Below are 13,603 nucleotides of genomic sequence, written 5' to 3'. Positions count from 1 at the left end.
GATAAGGCAAGGTGCAGGGGCATCACCTGGGGCAGAATGGTGGCTCAGTTGAAATGTAGGCTCTGTGAGAGACGGCTATCAACCTGAAGATGTGGGGAGCTCTAGCCATGAAGCTGTCACATAAGCAAAACTACCAATACAAGCAAGCAGCGACGGCAAGCTCACCGGAAAGGCACGGAGCAGGGAATGTTAGAGATAAGAAATAAACAAGAAAAGTGGTCACATTTAATAAAATTGGCCAGTGCATCAGTAAGAGGTATTTTTTAAAGAGGAACATGAGACGTATACCCTGGACTATTCTGACATTTAACATGTATATATGCTTTGTAGTATTACTCCAATGTAGAAAAATAGATATCAAGGTGTAAACAATGACCTTACTACATGAATTCAAAATAAAGAACAACTTTTTGATTATTTTTTTAATTCTATATTTAATACCCTAACTTTTAAAAGCATTAAGGAAATGGAATATGAATTTTTATAGTAGAATGGCATTGAGAAAGAGCATATTTTATTTCAGATAAAAAACCTGTGTCTAATAGATCAATGGAACAGGATAGAGAGCCCAGAAATACACCCATGCTTATATGGCCAATTAATCTAGACAAAAGCTGCAAGAATATACAATTGGGAAAAGATAGTCTTTTCAATAAATGGTGCTGGGAAAACTGGACAGTTACATGCTCTATGAAAGGACTGCTTTCTTACACCATACACAAAATAAATTCAAAAGGGATTAAAGATCTAAATGTGAGACCCAAAACCATAAAACTCTTAAAACACAGGCAGTAATCTCTTAAACATCAGCGTTACCAACGTATTTATGGATATATCTCCTCAGTCAAGAGAAAGCAAAACTAAAAATAAACTATTGGGACTATACCAGAATGAAAAACTTCAGCAGAGCAAAAAAATAATCAACAAAACAAAAGGCAACCTAGCAAATGGGAGAAAGTGTTTGCAAATAATATATCTGATAAGGGGTTAATATCCAAAATATGTAACTTACACAACTCAACACCAAAAAGAAACTGACTAAAAAATGGATAGAGGACCTGAACATTTTCCTAAAAAACATATACAGATGGCCAGCAGACACAGGAAAAGATGCTCAATATCACTAATAACTAGGGAAATGAAAATCAAAGCTACAATGAAATATCATCCTACCCTGGTCAGAATGACTAGTATCGAAAAGATGAGAAGTGACAAACAAGTGTTGGCAAGGATGTAGAGAAAAGGAAACCCTCATGCACTGTTGGTGGGAATATAAATTGGTGCAACCACTGTGGAAAACAGTATGGAGGTTCCTCAAAAAATTAAAAATAAATACCCTAATCCCATTGCCGGGATTTACAACAGCCAATATATGGAAGCAACTCAAGTGTCCATCAATAGATGAATGAATAAAGCAAATGTGGTATATATATACAGTGGAATATTACTCAGCCATTAAACAGAATGAAACCTTGCCATTTTCAACAACATGGATGGCCATTATGCTAAGTGAAATAAGTGAGACACAGAAAGACAGATGCCATATGATTTCACTTATAGGTAGAATCTAAAAAACAAATTAAACAAACAGACTGTCAAATACAAAGAACTTGTGGTTGCCAGATGGGAGGTAGGAAGGAAGATCAGTGAAATAGGTGAAGGGGATTAAGAGGTACAAACTTCCAGTTAGTTATAAAACAAATACGTCACAAAAACAAAAAGTACAGCATAGGGAATATATTCAGTCAGTAATATTGTTGTATGGAGTCAGATGGTGACTACGATTATCGTGATGAGCAATAAGTCATGTATAGAATTGGCAAATCACTATATTGTACACCTGAAACTAACATAACACTGTATGTCAACTACACTTCAATAATTTTCAAAATGTGTATAAATTGCTTTACCTTTGATAATTTTGACACTGTTAACTGAGTACAGTATATTAAAATATAAAATTGGCCTATGTAAACTCATGAGAGGAAATATGGTTAAGTCATATAGTCTTATTCCTACATTTAATTACTCTAAGTAGTTTAATTATTAAAGTTCTTTGCTGCTGTACAGCTCACCACACCAAAATAACTGCTCTCCCATATTACCGGAGTCCTTCATCAAAATGAAATGATTAAAAAAAAAAAAAAAAGACTAGGAATACAACCTAAATAATTATGAAATAGAAAGTGCTCTACAAATGAACAGATATCCTAATCAATGAATTCAATGTCTTGGTATACATTATCACAGAATTAGGCTATTGAGCCTAACTCCACAAATACTCAGATCAGTGTGAGGAAGTATATTTCAAAGATAATTTTAAAGAATCTACATAATTTCTGGATAACATGAAGTAGGTAGCTATGAAATATTTGATCAGAGAATTGTTCCAAATCAGTAATGTTCAACTGAGAGAAAACTATAAAAGTAGCAAGCAGCAAGTATTTGTTTCTTGAAGAGCATACTCTTAAATGTGGCCATTATTATTTGAACTAAAGAGTATTAGGGGCGCCTGGGTGGTTTAGTTGGTTAAGCATCCAGCTCTTGATTTCGGCTTAGGTCATGATCTCTCTGTTCATGAGATTGAGCCCCATATTGGGCTCTGCATTGATGGTGCAGAACCTGCTAGAGATTCTCTCTTTCTCTGCCCTTCCCTTGATCACACTTTCTCTTTCAAGATAAATAAAAGAAACATTAAAAAAAAATCTTTGATCTCAAAAGAGTATTAAGTTAAAACGTAAATAAGTAGATTTTCAACGATCTCAAGGAAGTTACTAAATGGAGAACACTGAAAGAAACCATTAAATTTAAAAGGGAGACCACTAACTTCTCCATCCTGGAGGTAGGCGGAAGAAGCAACTGGTACAAAGAAAGGCAAAGGAAAGTTTATTTTACACACACACACACAGGAAAAAAAAACAGTGATCTGCAGAAGCTCTGAGGTACAGCTGGCATGAATTAAAATTTCCATTGTGAGCAACGTCAATCAGGAAACAGGAATCCAAAGTTTTTTGTTTTTTGTTTTTTTTTAAGGAGAAAATATACATAGGAGAGAAAGACAAGGAAGACAGCTATTCAATCCACTAGTGGTAGGATGGGTATGGATTAGAGGTCAGGGGACCAGTTTTGAGCCCCAGCTTGGTGCCAGCCTGGCTGTGTATAGTTTCAGAAGTTCATTTCTCTGAGTCAGTTTCTTCAATTGTAAAATGAGAACACTGGATACATGACAGTTAGGATCTGTTTCCCCAACTCCAAAATCCTGTAACTAAATTTGACAGACTATCTTGAGTCAAATTTGTCATGAATTTCTACCAAAACATTCAGAAAACCACTGTAAAAAGTAGGGAATGATGGAAGTTAATTCAAAACACAGCTTCAGTAACGAAAAAGATGTACACTCTGGTCACAAATATGGTATAATTTCAGTTAGTGGGGTCTTTTAAGAACTCATAAAGAGGCCACTGACTACATAAGATCTAACTTCCTGGATACTGTACCATCAAAACGAAACATATGACAAAATCTTTATGACATGTGCCTTTTTTTTTAATAAGTTGAATCTTAAAACAACTTATGTTTTTCCCTTTGCGATTTTTAGATTGCAACAAAGACATGTCAGGGACTATTACTTGAATTAAAATCACTAACATAGTTCTGGTTTAAGATAGTGGGATGTAATTAATTATACTCAAAGAGCTTCTGATTTGACCAACAAGCTAAGCATTTACTTTTAGGAAAGAGAAATAAATGTATTTATAGTGAATGCAAGGCAATAAATAAATGATTTGATGAATAATGGGCAAGCTACCTTATTAGAATTTAATCCCATTTTTAACTATTTTATAATATAGCCAAGTATTACACTAATCGTACCAATTACCGCAACACCATCGTGTTCAAAGTACCCACAAAATACATTCAGTGCACTCAAGATAGATTAAACTGATATGGTTCCTGGCTTCTTGTGTCTTATTACTTCCTAAATACCATTAGGCATTAAGAATAGATTTTTCCATGCATCATACATAGAACCGAACAGTCCCTGAGCAGCACAGTAAGCACAGCATGTGAGGCAATTAAAAGTGCAATGAAAGAGAACTGGACAGAGAAACTTGCTAAAAATTCAAAATATATTGCAAACAGGAAAAAAAATACAGAAGCTTGCACATAATTTTATTCTGCATAGCTTGGTACTTCAAGTCTATTTTAAGCCCTATAATAATTTAAATGGTTCAACCAGGAGTCCCATGGAAATTGCTTCTTGAAGACTATTGCTTTCTTTTATCCCCCTCTAGTCTCTGATTAGATATGTTCCTTGGATATTAGATCTGTTGCTTGAAGGTTTCATCTACTGAAAATTTTTTGTCATGCTGTAATTGTTTCCCATTCACTCCTGGCCCAGGACTTTTGCTGGTTTTAAGGAAAATAAAACAAAATCAACCACACAAATGTTCTTTATCTGTAAGTCCCCTCATTTGTCTGGAAAGTCCACTAGGCAGACAGTAGTACTCAAGTACAGACTCATACCCTCTATTAAAATTACAGTAGCTGAAAAAAAAATGCCATTGGTTGAAATGTGAATATACTTCACATTATGGGGCTGCACACTTAAAAATGGTTAAGATGGTAAATTTTATGATATGTGTATTTTACAAACAATTTTCTAAGTAGAAAATGAATTTATAAATAAATATTGCAATATCATCCAAGGAAAAAACTACAGAAATTGAAATCTACTATGATGCAGGGCAAGTATAGACACACAAAATTTGTAAAAGCTTTTCTAATGTTAATTTTGGAATTTATTTTCATTTTCCATACAAATCATTCTCAGCCTAAGCATTTAGAAATACAAGCTGAGACTTGGGTTTCTCATCTGTAACTGGGAAGAACAACAGTACAGATTTCATAGAGTTGTGCAAAGCATTAAATGACACAGGTCACATAAGGGGCTTTATAAGTCCACAGCAAGCACTTCATAAGCGCTAATCCTATTCTATGGTTATCACTGTGAAGATGATGATGGAGAAGTCAGTAGGAAATAGGAGATTGAGGAGTTAACAATTACCACTGAGTTTACAGTCTTCTAAATTCAACTGAGCATGTGTGATTTAAACCAACAGTGCTATCAACTACTGAACTATTTGTGATATGATGCTTATGTGGTAACACACGGAAATAAAGAGCTGACCCTACGCTCTCCAGGTTACGAAGATCTCGGCATCAGAAAAGAAGCTCAGAGCAGCACGGCATCCTCAGCCCTCCTTCTCTCTTGAAGCAGACACTGAAAGACAGGAGCCGTCTCCAGGCTGGGAGGTATGCTGACAAGCATAGCCATAGCAAGGACACAGGATGCCATTCACTCTTGAGAAAAAATTCTGTGATTTTTTTTTTTAATCCTTGAAAGGGCAACCAATACTCTGTAGTATGTAGCATGCAACGTGCAGAATAAAACTTTGCCAACTATGAAACTGTTCAGGAAAAAAGGCCACAGAGTCCTGCTGGAAAATCTAGGATGCAACACACATAGTTTGCACTCTCTGGTGGTAAGAAAGCCGCCAGGTCTCTCAAAAGCACAGGCCAAGTGGGAAGAGTAGAGGCAAGGGACCGCAAGATTCAGAAATGATCTCTTGGAATTGTATTAAGTATTCTTCTCTGGAAAGACAACTGGAAATTTTTTTGTCTTTTATCACGGTGTTAAGCCACAGTCATGAAGAATCAATGTTCCTCCTATCACACTACTAGAGCACAGACTTAGGAGCCCAGCTCCACCCACTGACTGGGTGATCTTGAGCAAATTCCTTAATCTCTTGCCATTTTCTTAAGTCATAAAATGAAGATGATTACAGGACCTACCTCATGGGGTGGTAGGGGTGATTAAATCAGTTTATGTGTATATCGAGGCCTTAATGTGCAACACAGAGTAAGCAGTACATAATTCATAATTACTATTTTTACCATGTGAAATGTGAGTCCTGTTTTTCATATAAAATATGAGAACACAAAGTTTCTCAAAGGATTTTTCATTAAAAGGAATAAAACTGACAAATTTAGATACATAGTTAACAGATACTAACGAAAAAAAGACTTGAAATAAGGACCAACTAATCAATTCTAGGACAGGAAATTCCTGTGCCTGGAGTGTCCACTACCTGTTTGTCTACAAGGCATACCTCAGTTCCCTGTGAGGCCCCTCTGAATCCTAAGAAACAATCATCACAGAGCCTCAGTCTTACTTCCAGCACCGCTAAAACCATAATGTATTATACAGAGTTGTTCTCAAGTCTGTTCCCTTTATTATATTTAACATATGTTTATTTATCCACTCTCTACTCCCGATTGAATTTAAATTCCATGAGGACACAGAGTCTATGATTTACTTTGTTCACTACTATCTTCTTCCTGTCTAGAACAGTGCCTGCCATAGAAGATACTCAATATATATTTGTTAAAGTTCTTTAATATCTCTTTTCATCTTTATATACCCCATACTAGGTCATACTAAATGGACACTTTTTTTAAATGTTTATTTATTTTTGAAAGAAAGAGAGCGAGCACGCATGTGAGAGCGGGGAAGAGACAGAGAGAGGGGGAGACAGAGGATCTGAAGCAGGCTCTGCGCTCATAGCAGATTCTGACATGGGGCTCGCGGGGCTTGAACTCACGAGCAGTGAGATCATGACCTGAGCCAAAGTCAGCCTCTTAACCAACTGGGCCACTCGGGTGCCCCTGAACAATAATTTTTTTTTGAGGGAGACAATGAGTAACAGGTATAGTCACTGTGTGCTCAGACTCTATGTTTTTGAATCGTCATCATTTTTCAGTAACTGGTAACATATTATTTTATGCCTAGAAAGTGTGGGCATTTATATGCATCTTTTATTTAATATTTATAACTCTATAAGGCAAATACGATTTCTATCTTAGAGATTATTATTTTAGTAAACTGAGAATAAGGAAGACTAACAAGCCTGTCCAAAGTCCTAGGGAGTCACAGCCAGAATGAAAATCCTGGTCCTGACTCCTAAGCTAGTGCTGTTAACCATCCTATGTGTTCACAGTGGCATACGGGTGAATGTAACATCTGACTAAAGTAAAATACGAAGGGAACAGCTGAAAGGGAAACCTGAGCCCTAGAACATGGTATGTAAAGATCAGGCAGCCAATCCCCTTTCATGCATCATTAACAAATTAGGCCTTTGGTACTAGAAGGAGGCAGCACACTTCCCAGCCCTCACTGGGAATAGCATGGCTTCTCTGGATCACTGCCTGGCTCCAAATGACACCCACACACAGGGCAGAGCAGTACAAATCACCATGCCTTGGGAAAACAGATTCTTAATACCTGTTGGTGTTTTTGATTCACTCTTTCTGCCATACTCTAGGAAGGGCTATGACGGTCATCTACTGCCATGGCTCTCGAGGCTGACATCACAACCAAGTGAGGACTTCTACAAGACACCCACACGCAGAGGTAGGGGAAGATGGGGCATGAAATAGCTCTGAAGAACGAATTTCTTCTTTAGACCAACATTGTTTCTTGAGTTATTATTCTGTTTTTAATTACATGGGAAACAGATACATAGCTAGACTGATATCCACTAACTTCCTGGAATATGTTCAGCATTTCACAAGATAGATGTAATTACCAGGTTTTGCAGTAAATCAGCTCTCTGTGGTTGTTTCATAAACACTAATATTTACAGTTTGGCTATTTGTGAAATACTCATGAAAGGTAATATGACAAATATACCATTTACAGGATCTCCTCCTCCTCAGCATTGCCTTCTAGTACAAAGCAGAAACATTTGTTAAAAGGGGAGCCACCCTAATAGAAAGCACCAACCAGCTGACGAGCATTTGCTCCCTGCCCTCTATTCTCTCTCCCCACCATTAGACACAATGGGATTTTTTTTTTTTTTTTTTTTTTGCCAAATTCGTATTCCAGAGGAGCCATGAAATTCCCATAAAGTTCAACATCAGACCTGACTTAAGATCTTTGGGGCCTCCTGCTAACTTCATCCCCCTGCAGCTGCCTCGCTAAGGCAAGCTTTTGATCTGTACTATCTGGATTTCAAGCTGATATACACACAGCCTCTTTGATCTCTTATTAAGTGGCTTCTGGTCTCCTGATGCCTTTAGTCTTGCTGAACTGTGGTTTTTGGAAGTCAGTCATCATCCTGAGCACAGTACAAACTCCACACACCAGGAGTGGGCTCCCTTCATTCACCCACTTCGCAGGCTTGAAAAGCAATCTTTAAGCCATGAGAGAATTTCCCCACTAGCCACAATCAATCCACTCCATGAACACACTACTAAGAATTATTTTTCAAATGAAGCAGCTTAAAATGATTTAAAGGATACAGAACTTTCCCATAGAGGGAAAGGGAGCAAATCCTCTGTGAAAAGAAATCTTCACCCCAGTTGGCACTGAAGCTTACAGTACTTTGATGTTAATAAAAATAAATGTGGACAGGAATCAGGGATGAGCACAGAATAGCCTTTATCAGTCCCAAGTTCCATTAAGCAAAAGTGACCTTTAAATGCAGATGTGTGGTTTGTTCAACAGCAAGCTATAGGAGGATATATTTATGAGAACATGTATACGACCATTAGTAGCAGATTGATGGCATTTTTCTTAGTCTTACTGTCTTAATCCTACCTGAGTGAAGTAAACCCAAAGAACTCCTTTAAAAAAGACATAAGCAACAAAAGAAAAAATCAACAAGATATTGGTGTCCATGTTATGAGATCCCTTGAGCATGAAAGTGTAGCTATATAGTATATCCTCCGTGTCTTAGATTCTGGAATTAGTGTAGGTTTGTAATTGGTTTTTAATATTACTAACATAGGCTGTATTATATGTTAAAATTATGTTGATACCTATCTAATTCTATATCTTAAAGTCTATGAACTAATCGCCTAATAAGAACACAAAGATACTGGACTTCCACAAGTTAGTGAACACTATGTATTCTTAACAGCATTCACCTAAAATAGCAAAAATTAAAATCCTTAATTGCTTCTCTTTATAAACTCAAGTTTTCTCATAAACAAGATTAAAACTGATAGAAGAAATAGGAATAGACTTTTGGGCACTAGCAGCATTGTATGAATATAAACCATTTATGCCCTTAGCTTCAAAAATCAATAAATTAATTACTGCCGGGATGCCTGGATGGCTCAGTCAGTTAAGCGTCCGACCGGAGCTCATGTCATGATCTCACAGTTTGTGAGTTCGAGCCCCAGGTCAGGCTCCATGCTGACAGCTCAGAGCCTGAAGCCTGCTTTGGATTCTGTGTGTGTGTGTGTGTGTGTGTCTCTCTCTCTCTCTCTCTCTCTCTCTCTCTCTCTTTCTGCCCCTCTCCCATTCACGTTCTGTTTCTCTCTCAAAAATAAATAAACATTAAAATTTTTAAAGTAAATACAACAATTACTGCCAATATAAAGTCGAAACAAAATGAAAATTATACATTGCTATCACTTATTAATCTGTCCATAGCATGGAAAATCATTAGCAAATTCATGAATTAGGCACCTGCTTAGACTTTGTTTTCCAGAGAATTATCTAATTAAAGAAATGACACTACATAAGAAGGCATCAATTTTAAGTAGTCTAAATACATAGGAGTCTCACAAATGGTTATATGCAAGCAATTTAGTAAAAATGTACCAAAATTTAAAAGATATGTGCTCTTTTGATGAGCAATTCTAGGAATTCATCCTAAGAATCATCCCCACCTTTTTACAAAAGAGTATGACAAGGATATCCACTATAGCTACATTTGAAATGCCCACTAAATAGGTGCAGGAGATTGGTTAAATAAATTACTATACATCAACAATAATATACTATGCGGTTATTAAAAAGAATTACATAGATCTATAAATACCAAAATGAAAAAACATATAACTGAGATAAAACGCAATGTGCTTAAAGTATGTTTGACATACTCCATTTATATGTAAAAAAATTTTTTTTAAACTACTACTTTTATTACTTTGTATGTATAATATATCTCTGAAAGGATAGACAAGAAAAACAGGAGTTTTTATCTAGGAGAAGTGAAGGGACTATGGTCAGAGGTAGATTTACTTTTCACAGGATACCTTTATGTACTTTGAATTTTTATGCCATATGTATGTATTACTTATTTTAAAAACATTCCTTACATTCAGAGGAAGTCATTCTGTTGCACATATAAGAAAAAAGCCAATTTAGGGGCACCTGGGTGGCACAGTCAATGGAGTGTTCAACTTTGGCCCAGGTCATGATCTCACGGTAAGTTCGAGCCCTGCGTCAGGCTCTGTGCTGACAGCTCAGAGCCTGGAGCCTACTTAGGATTCTGTGTCTCCTTTCTCTCCCCCTCCCCTTCTCACATTTGGTCTCTCTCTTTCAAAAATAAATAATAAACATTAAAAAAATTAGAATAAAGCCAATTTAATGACAAATACATGAAATTTACACAATCTCTTCCTATAACTTTTTAAATCTTTTAAAGAGAATTCATCTAATGGAGTTAGGAAAAAGTCAGGCAAAAACTACATACTAAGTTTTTCTAACAAACACTAAGCCATACCATATCCAAGACTCAGCAATACTATAGTCATTCATATTCATACTCTTTGGGCTTTATAACCCATTTCTTCTGTTAAGAAAAATTAATCTTTTTTTTTATACAGAGGAATATTTTCACTATTATTTTTAATGAATCATCATTCGTCTTTGGTCTTTCAAACAACTTTTTAAAATATCGCTAACAGTATTTATGTGTGAATCACCTCTCAATGGCTGTGCTATTATGCTTTCTATTTTTATCTATCTTAGAGTCTGAGATAAACCCAAAGTCTTTTAAAAATATCGGCTTTGGCAAAAATTGAGTCTGTCCATATCAGGAGGGGAGAGAAACGAGGACTGGGATGTGGGAGGAAGGAGAATTATTGGTTAATAAATTTTACCTTCTAAATCACTGAAATTCAAAAGTACTAAGAATGGCAATATCATGGCTAATGTTCAAAAATTGGCTAATGTCAAACATTTCCAGTGAATTATAATCATGAGGGGTTATTCGAAGTTCAACATAAATCAAAACACCAGAAAATATCCACTTGCCGTCTTTAATACATAAGGTCAACCTAAGGTGAAATCCACACAATTCTAAATTTATTTCAAGATTTTTGGTAGAAATTAAAAATTACAGACTCAGACTACCTAATAATTGCTTCATTATTGAACACTAGCCCACAACCAATTAGTAGCACTAATTTAGGATACTTAAATTTGTAATTATTTTCATTGGAAACAATAAACACTAGCTCTTAGAAAATGTGTATGAGGACACTATATTAATTTTTAATATTTACTAAACTTCCAGATAAGCATTAAAAATAAGAATACTATCTCGCAACTTGTCTTTAAGATATGAAATTTTTTTGCAAGCTGGAAAAACAGGAAGATCTGCTGTAATAAATTTAGTGCAAAAATCTCCTGTAATAAAATGCATGCATCATGAAAGGAGCAGCATAATACGGTAGCTAAAAGCATAGATTCTGGGAGCCAACTGCTTGAGTTCAAATTCTAGTTCTGCCACATACTAGCTGTGTGAACTTGGACTAGTTATGTAACCTCTCTGTGCCTCAGGTTCCTCACTTCAAAAATGAGGATAATAGCACCTACTCTTGGGGCACCTTGGTGGCTCAGTCAGTTGAGCGTCCAACTTCGGCTCAGGTCATGATCTCATGGTTCATGAGTTGGAGCCCCTCATCAGGCTCTGTACTGACAGCTCAGAGCCTGGAGCCTGCTTCAGATTCTGTGTCTCCTTCCCTCTCTGCCCCTCCCTTGCTCATGCTCTCTCTTTCTCTCTCAAAAATAAATAAACATTAAAAAAAAAAGTCATGGGACATCTGGATGGCTCAGCTGGTTAGGCGTCTGACTTCAGTTCAGGTCATGATCTCATGGTTCGTGGGTTTGAGTCCAGCATCGGGCTCTGTGCTGACAGCTCAAACCCTGGAGCCTGCTTCAGATTCTGTGTCTCCCTCTCTCTTCACCTCCGCTACTCATGCTCTGTCTCTTTCTCTCTCTCAAAAACAAATAAAACATTAAAAAAATAAATAATAATAGCACCTAGTCCATAGGGTTCTTGCAAGGAATACGTACGTAAAACAATCAGAAAAATGCCCAGCAAGCAGTAAACACTCAGTAAACGTTAGCGATTATTACTGGATTTGTATTAGTTTTAGTTGTATTAATATTAGGATTAGTATGAGTATTAGTACTATTCCAAGGAATAAAGACATTACGTGATTGAGACAAAGATAACTCGAGCGCAATATGTAAACCACATCTAGAAACTGGCAAGAAATTATACCATAAAAAATTATAAAAAATTTCTGAAGTTTTATGTTGCTTAGAAACAGAGTATACAGTTAAGCCATTATATTCATGTTCTTGATAAATTAGGCACATCACTGTTTTCCATGGCACTATCTTACACGATATGATATTATAGTGACAAATGACCCTTCTAACATGGTACACATATAGGATAGGATTTTAACTAGCCACTACATGGAGTAGTGCCTAGAAATATTTGAAACTAATAAATATTCTACCTCCATTCAAATCCCAGCCAATAAAGCTAGTATCACTTTATCTTAAAATCTAATGAGGAGGCTTACCACCTGAATCACATTTACGATGTCTTCCCTGTCACTATCTCCTTTTGCTTTGTCCCAATCTGTTTTAAATGCCTTTCATGAAAATGTATTTCCACTTTGCATTTCCAGACTTTCACCTATCCAGGAAGCCACCCCATAGTTCCATGGCCAATTCAGCATCCTTTATCTGCTCGCTCATCTTTTCCTAAGGTTCAGTTCAATTTATGTAAAAAGCAAATTGCTGGCCAATAATCCACAATTGGATAATTCACATATGGTTTATCAAGAGTTGGCTGCATTTTAGAATGTAATTTTACAATTAAATTTAGACTTCACTAAACAAAGGCATGTACTTATTAATTTTCCTAAATAGATGGCTTAAAATTGACAGGGTACAAATATATTGTAGTACAGCTATATATTAAAGGACAATATCAAGACTTCTGTAGTTTATTTTCTAAGTTGGATGATTATCGATATTCATATACCCATCGTAATGTTAACATTTCCCACTTCTTTACACATTAATTTACTTAATCCACACCAATCCTTTGAGCTAGACATTATCCCCATTTTATAGATGAAGAAATTGCATAAGTACCAGTACAACAGATGCTGTATATCATTTAGTCAGGTTCTTGAGAAAGTTCTTACTATTCTAGAGAAAAACTGGTGAGAAATTACTATTGCAAAGTAAATTTTCAATCTCTTCAATACTGCTAATGCAGTCCTTTACCACTGGGAAGCTCTCCCACTGTCCTAAAACTTTCCTCTGGTGGCCAAAATGTTTCTACGGTATTCTTATTCTAAATGTACTAAGAGGGGGAATGGGATGGGGGTGGGTTTGCATTGGTCCTATTCAGCTACCTAATAAATTCATACAGGATATATTAAATACAATAATAGCCAGGAACATGGCCTTTCATGACTTTTGCTACACCTTCAC

At 36.2% G+C, this 13,603-nt stretch overlaps 1 protein-coding gene and 1 long non-coding RNA gene across 5 annotated transcripts in view; one reads left to right on the top strand and one right to left on the bottom strand.

Moving 5' to 3' along the window:
• Positions 1-13,603, bottom strand: part of PATJ (PATJ crumbs cell polarity complex component) — a 362,166-nt gene that overhangs the window by 265,034 nt on the left and 83,529 nt on the right. The gene's annotated exons all lie outside the window — the stretch shown is intronic.
• LOC113599329 (uncharacterized) overlaps positions 1-13,603 on the top strand; it is a 35,344-nt gene that overhangs the window by 7,916 nt on the left and 13,825 nt on the right. The window contains exons 3-4 of the long non-coding RNA XR_003420142.2: positions 5,206-5,316; positions 7,386-7,474. This is a non-coding gene — a long non-coding RNA (uncharacterized LOC113599329). The remainder of the gene's footprint in view (positions 1-5,205; positions 5,317-7,385; positions 7,475-13,603) is intronic.

Source organism: Acinonyx jubatus, chromosome C1 (assembly GCF_027475565.1).
Source record: "Acinonyx jubatus isolate Ajub_Pintada_27869175 chromosome C1, VMU_Ajub_asm_v1.0, whole genome shotgun sequence".
Taxonomy (NCBI): domain Eukaryota; kingdom Metazoa; phylum Chordata; class Mammalia; order Carnivora; family Felidae; genus Acinonyx; species Acinonyx jubatus.
Note: the sequence above shows the minus strand (reverse complement) of the source record. Positions and strands in the feature narration are given on the sequence as shown.